This window comes from Panthera tigris, chromosome X, assembly GCF_018350195.1.
Source record: "Panthera tigris isolate Pti1 chromosome X, P.tigris_Pti1_mat1.1, whole genome shotgun sequence".
Lineage (NCBI taxonomy): Eukaryota > Metazoa > Chordata > Mammalia > Carnivora > Felidae > Panthera > Panthera tigris.
In genome coordinates, this window is record NC_056677.1 from 80,624,393 (window position 1) to 80,630,930 (window position 6,538).

Below are 6,538 nucleotides of genomic sequence, written 5' to 3' on the forward strand. Positions count from 1 at the left end.
GGAAAAGATATTTGCAAATGACATATCGGGCAAAGGGCTAGTATCCAAAATCTATAAAGAGCTCACCAAACTCCACACCCGAAAAACAAATAACCCAGTGAAGAAATGGGCAGAAAACATGAATAGACACTTCTCTAGAGAAGACATCCGGATGGCCAACAGGCACCTGGAAAGATGCTCAACGTCGTTCCTCATCAGGGAAATACAAATCAAAACCACACTCAGGTATCACCTCACGCCAGTCAGAGTGGCCAAAATGAACAAATCAGGAGACTATAGCTGCTGGAGAGGATGTGGAGAAACGGGAACCCTCTTGCACTGTTGGTGGGAATGCAAATTGGTGCAGCCACTCTGGAAAACAGTGTGAAGGTTCCTCAGAAAATTAAAAATAGACCTACCCTATGACCCAGCAAAAGCACTGCTAGGAATTTACCCAAGGGATACAGGAGTGCTGATGCATAGGGGCACTTGTACCCCAATGTTTATAGCAGCACTCTCAACAATAGCCAAATTGTGGAAAGAGCCTAAATGTCCATCAACTGATGAATGGATAAAGAAATTGTGGTTTATATACACAATGGAGTAGTACATGGCAATGAGAAAGAACGAAATATGGCCCTTTGTAGCAATGTGGATGGAACTGGAGAGTGTAATGCTAAGCAAAATAAGCCATACAGAGAAAGACAGATACCATATGTTTTCACTCTTATGTGGATCCTGAGAAACTTAACAGAAACCCATGGGGGAGGGGAAGAAAAAAAAAAGAGGTTAGAGTGGGAGAGAGCCAAAGCATAAGAGACTTTTAAAAACTGAGAACAAACTAAGGGTTGATGGGGGTGGGAGGGAGGGGAGGGTGGGTGATGGGTATTGAGGAGGGCACCTTTTGGATGAGCACTGGGTGTTGTATGGAAACCAATTTGATAATAAATTTCATATATTGAAAAAAAATAAATAAATAATCAGAGAACAGATTGGTGGTTGCCAGAAGTGGAGGTTAGGGGTGAGCGAAATGGATGAAGGGGGTCAAAGGTATCAACTTCCAGCTATAAGTTTTGGGAGTGTCATTGTACAGTATTGTGACTATAGTTAATACTGTACTGTATATTTTAAAGTTGCTAAGAGTACATCTTAAAAGTTCTCATCACAATAAAAAATGTATATGTGAGGTGATGGATATTAACCAAACTTATTGTAATAATCAAAAAAAGGGGGGAATGATGAAACTTCACTTATGTAATATTTGAATTTTTTTCAACATAGAAGCTCTTTTGTAATTTTTAAAAAAATAAGGAAGGCAGAGAGAAAGGAAGGAGGGTTAACATTCACTTGGAATCTTCACTCAAATCAACTGGAATTGTATTTAAAAAATAGCCAGGATTCAGAAGGCCCTTGTTTTGAATTCCTCTAGGTTTGAGCTTATAGAGAATGCTTGTGAAGAGTTCAGTCCTTCCTCACAGAAAACTGTTACATTTTTAGGTTGCTGTTCTAGCGATTATGACAGTCTACACCCTTTAGGTAGAAAAGAAAGTATAACAATTGCCCTAGCCATTAAAAGAAAATTTTATTTAAATGCAAAAGCAAAACTCCCTCATTTCTTCCTACGTGTTATTTTTTTTAATATATACATCTCTATATATGTATATAGATAACCTCTTCCTTCAGCTACACATGAAAGTGGACCTCCAGGTGGTCAAAGGCTGCTGAACAGATCTTGCTATTTCCAGTGGTTAAACTTAGGTGGACCAAGACCTCATAAAGTCATACTAAGAATCTCAACAGATGGGTGTCCTAAACACTGAGAGAAGAGAAAAGGCAAGGGTTCAAATGGTGGGTCTCTTTGCTTCCAGATTCCAGGCTGTGTGCGTATGTCATTGTTAGGCCAAATATATCCCATAAATATATTTGGGGGGTGAGGTGAGGAATTGTGATCTTACCCTAAAGGCTGGCATCTTTCTTGATAAGGCTATAATCATGCACTCAGGCCTTTCTCAGCACAGCTGAAATGTGGCCAGGTGGTATTGTGTAATTAATTGGAAGCCAATTAATATATGCAACAATTTACCATCACTTTCATTTTCCTCATGGAGACCATTCCTACCAATTCTGACATTCACAATGATAGGAATCAATATTTTTTAATGGATCAATTTTTTAATTAGGTTCTTTTTAAGAAATTTAGAACATCAATTTGTGAAGATAAACTCCTTTTGTAAGAGAAAACACAGAGCAGAGGCAGCCCTGAAGAGGGAGAACAGCTTTGATTTTTGGCAGAATTTATGAGTCCACAGCTTTCTGATCAGCCTTGTGCTGCTCTGTAATCTATTTCTCTTTCTCTGTGTTGAAGATCTCACCTTCCTGCTGTCTGGGTTTCCACAGCTTCTTCATCTTGAAGTAAGCGGAAGTGAGGTGTTTTGAGATTTTCACACTGTTGATAGCAATTTTGGCCGAACTGTCAATGATACATTTCTGGTGTTTTCTATGTAGAGGAACTCAATTGAGGGCCAGAGGGCCAGTCACAAGTAGCAAGCCATTGCCCATTTGCTTCAGGAAAACCACCCTCTTGCCTATGTGTTGCCCAGTGAGGATGATCAAAATGGTCCCAGGAGTGCTGAGTGCTAAATCTCAGCATCCACCCATCTTACATGCTGACTGAAAGGTTTTTTTTTTTGCCATGGCTCAACAGTTTTTGAGGTACATCTTCAGTAGGATAATGCCTAGGCATTTTGCAAAGTTTAACCACTCTGGTACCACCATTCTTGTCATAACCAACTGGCTTTGTGACAGTAGCAAAAATTTTCTTTCTTCTTCTTTTCAACCCTGGATTTCACTGCTGAATGGCCTTTCTGGAATACATAGCCAATGGGGAATATCTGCCAATTCCACTGACTAGGACAAGGATTCTGTTACACTGGGGTTTCCCCTTCTTTGGCATTTTAGCTTTGAGGCTACTCTTCTTAACATTGCCACCAGCACCAGCCTTCTTGGCTTCAGGTTTCTTCTCCTTAGTATCTGGCTTCTCAACTTTTTCACCCACCATTTTGCGAAATGAGAAAGATGACTCTATAGGAATCAATATTAAACTTGTACAGCTCAGCCTACTCAAAGGATGAGGAAAATGAAATAAAAATAATAAGCACCCAGAAAAGGCACAGCTTATGTTGTTACAGCCATATTTATTTATATAACAATAATCATTTTGAGAATAGCAGTGACTAGAGTTTGTCCCTGTGTGAGTTATTAGCCTGAGAAACATAGGCTTGTAATTATTAAGGAGGAAATAGGCATGGAATTTAGACAGAAAGGATGTTCAATCAATAAATAAGTATCTATTTGGAGAGTAAGGGCTTACAATCACATTTATTTATTATTTATTTATTTATTTATTCTCAAGTTAGTGAACATACAGTGTAGTCTTAGCTTCAGAAGTAGAACCCAGTAATTCATCTCTTACATATGACACCCAGTGCTCATCCTGAAAAGTGCCCTCCTTAGTGCCCGTCACCCATTTAACCCACCCCCCATCAACCTTCAGTTTGTTCTCTGTATTTAAGAGTCTGTTAAGGTTTGCCTCCTTCTCTGTTTTTATCTTACTTTTCCTTCCCTTTCCCTGTTCATCTGTAAGTTTCTCAAATTCCACATATGGGTGAAATCATATGATATCTTTCTCTGACTGACTTATTTCGCTTAGCATAATACACTCTAGTTCCATCATCCATGCTGTTGCAAATGGCAAAGTTTTCATTCTTTTTGATCACTGAATAGTATTCCATTGTATGTATATACCACATCTTCTTTATCCATTCATCAGTTAGTAGACTACATTACACTCTGAGTCCAACCAGAAAGAACAATATTCATCAAAAAAAGTGTTTTAAATGGCATGGATTAGATTCCATTAGTATAAATATACCTCAACAATTCTAATGGCAGGAAATCTTTATAAGGTACTTTAAATTTCAGCTTTTCTATCAGCTATACTAAGTGAAGAATCCTTAGTTGTGCAAAATCATTTAGGAGTCTGGAGTCTGCAAATGTCAATGAATTGAGGTGGAAGGCATTTTCAAATCATTGCTACTCAATGTTTGGTCCCCAGACTAGCAACACAGATATCATTTTGGAGGTTATTAGAAATGCAAGCTCACAGGTCCCACCCCAGTCAGCTGAATGGGATCAAAATCTGCACGTTAACAAGATCCTCAGGTGATTTATATTAAAGCCTAAGAAGTGCTGCTCTGGTTGTTAGCTGCAAGTTGGATTTGCCTGATTTCAAGCACCAGAGTCATGTTTCTAGAAGCTAAATCTCAGCATCCACCTTTGTAGTTCTGACAGCCAAACTCTTATGAGATATAACTGCATCCCTACTGTGCACCTAGCCAAGTATCAGGCCCTTAGAGAGGAACAAAAGACAAGGTCCCCCTCCCCTCCAGTATTCTCAAGAGTGAATCCTCTGGTTGGAGGAAATATAAGCGCCAAGCCAGTGCCTGCCTACCCTAAATTGCTCTGTCTACCATTCCCCAAGAGTGCATTCCCATATGTACACCTTCACCATTATCCAGTAACACTTGGCTTCAGACTAGCTGAAAAGATTGATGAAGCTTTCTGAAGCAAAAAAACAAAAAAAACAAAAAAAAAAACAAAAAAAAACAAAAAACAAAACAAAAACAAAAACAAACTTCAAGCATTATTTCATCTTTCTTCAAGCTAAACACAATATCCCCCTTAATTCTTATATTTAGGGTTGTCTTTGACCTCCTCTTCTTCTTCTAAATGTTTTTATTTCATTTCCAAAGCACTATTGAGGTAAAGCATTGCCAAAATGTCTCTCCTAGTTTGAAATAAAATATTAGGACTTCACAGAAAGTTTAAATGTTTCACTCAGGGATCAAACTATCAGTCCCCAAACACTGGACTGCAGTGAGAATGTTTCTCACCCTCCTATATGACTTAAAAAAGCAACAAACACACAAACACATGCATGAACCTGAATTAATAGCAAACACTGGGTGTAATTTTAAGTGGATACTCTAGATGGTAGCATTGTGCATATTATTCTTGTACTTCTCTTTATTGCTTCCCTAATTCATCATTTTATATATCAGGAAAGGCATATGTGTGGAAGGGAGATAGAAGTCATATATTAATAGGTATCCATACGAGGTGAAAAATAACAATGATATAATATTTCCAAAATTCTATTGCTTCTCAAGGCAGCTTTACAACTCTCTTTTCTTCATTGCTCAAATTCTCAGAATTGCACTCCCAAACCATTGACTTTACTGCCTCACTTTCATTCCATTTGCCAAACTTCTGCAGTCTGATTTTGTCCCCCTCACCACCCAAGCCTACTGAAGTCATTATTTCTTTAATATCTCCTGTGGTCTCCTGGTCCCTAGATTCAGATGCCTCTTCTTAGGGCTCATCCTAATTTATTTCTCCAAAATATTTACAAAGTGATTACCTCTTCTTTTTTCTCACAATTTTTGCAAGTTCTTTATTTTGAAAAATTTCAAAATATATAAAGTTGAAAGAATACTACAGTGATAAGCCATACAGCTTTAACTTAACAGGTTAATGTTTCACCACATTTCCTCCATCCTTCATTCCCTCTCCCTCCTCCCCTCCTCCATCTCTCTCTCCCTTCTCCTCTATTTCTCTCCAGACATCATGACACTCTAATACTTCACCATACATTTTCTAAGTTGCAGATATCATTACACTTGAACTCTAGATTTTTTAACATTCATCTCCTAAGAATAAGATTATCCTCCTTCAGTACTCTCCTTGAAACTCTTAGCAATCCTTGCCTTCCCTTGATTCTCCTACCTCTGACCACACCTTTCTAGATACACAAGGCAGAGGGCAGGAAGGCATGAAGAGTCTGCTAAGCAGCCTTTAAAGTATATTGTTGTATTAGCTATTAATAGAATTCTGAGGAAGTAATAAGATTATGTGAAATATTTGGTTTTCTGTGTTTGACATTTGTATTCTTTGAGATATTTTTCCAATCAGCATGCATTACTTTTGCAATTAATGGGAAATAAAGATTTTTTAAATGTTGTAGAGAAATTGAAGGGAAGATGGCGGCGTAGGAGGACGCTGGGCTCACCGCGCGTCCTGCTGATCACTTAGATTCCACCTACACCTGCCTAACTAAACCAGAAAAGCACCAGAAGACTAGCAGAACGGAGTATCCGGAGCCAAGCGCAGATGAGAGGCCCACGGAAGAGGGTAGGAAGGGCTGAGGCTGTGCATGCTGCACAGACTGGCGGGAGGGAGCCGGGGCGGAGGGCCAGCCTGCCTGCTAAGCAGAGCCCCTGAGTCTGGCTTGCAAAAGCGGAGAGGCCAGACGGAGTGTGTTCCCACAGCAAGCTCGACTTAGCATCTGGGAGGTCATAAGTTAACAGCTCTGCTCAGAAAGCGGGAAGGCTGGAGGACAAAGGGAGGGAGAGTTGCTGAGCCCCCGGACGACAGAGCTCAGTTTGGCGGGGAACAAAGGCGTTCGCCAGCGCCATCTCCCTCGCCCATCCCCCAGCCAAAA

General features: G+C 39.6%; 1 pseudogene; it reads right to left on the bottom strand.

Annotated features, from left to right (window-relative positions):
- Nucleotides 1–2,175: 2,175 nt before the first annotated feature.
- Nucleotides 2,176–3,037, bottom strand: LOC102958575 (annotated as a pseudogene).
- Between the last annotated feature and the right edge of the window lie 3,501 nt (nucleotides 3,038–6,538).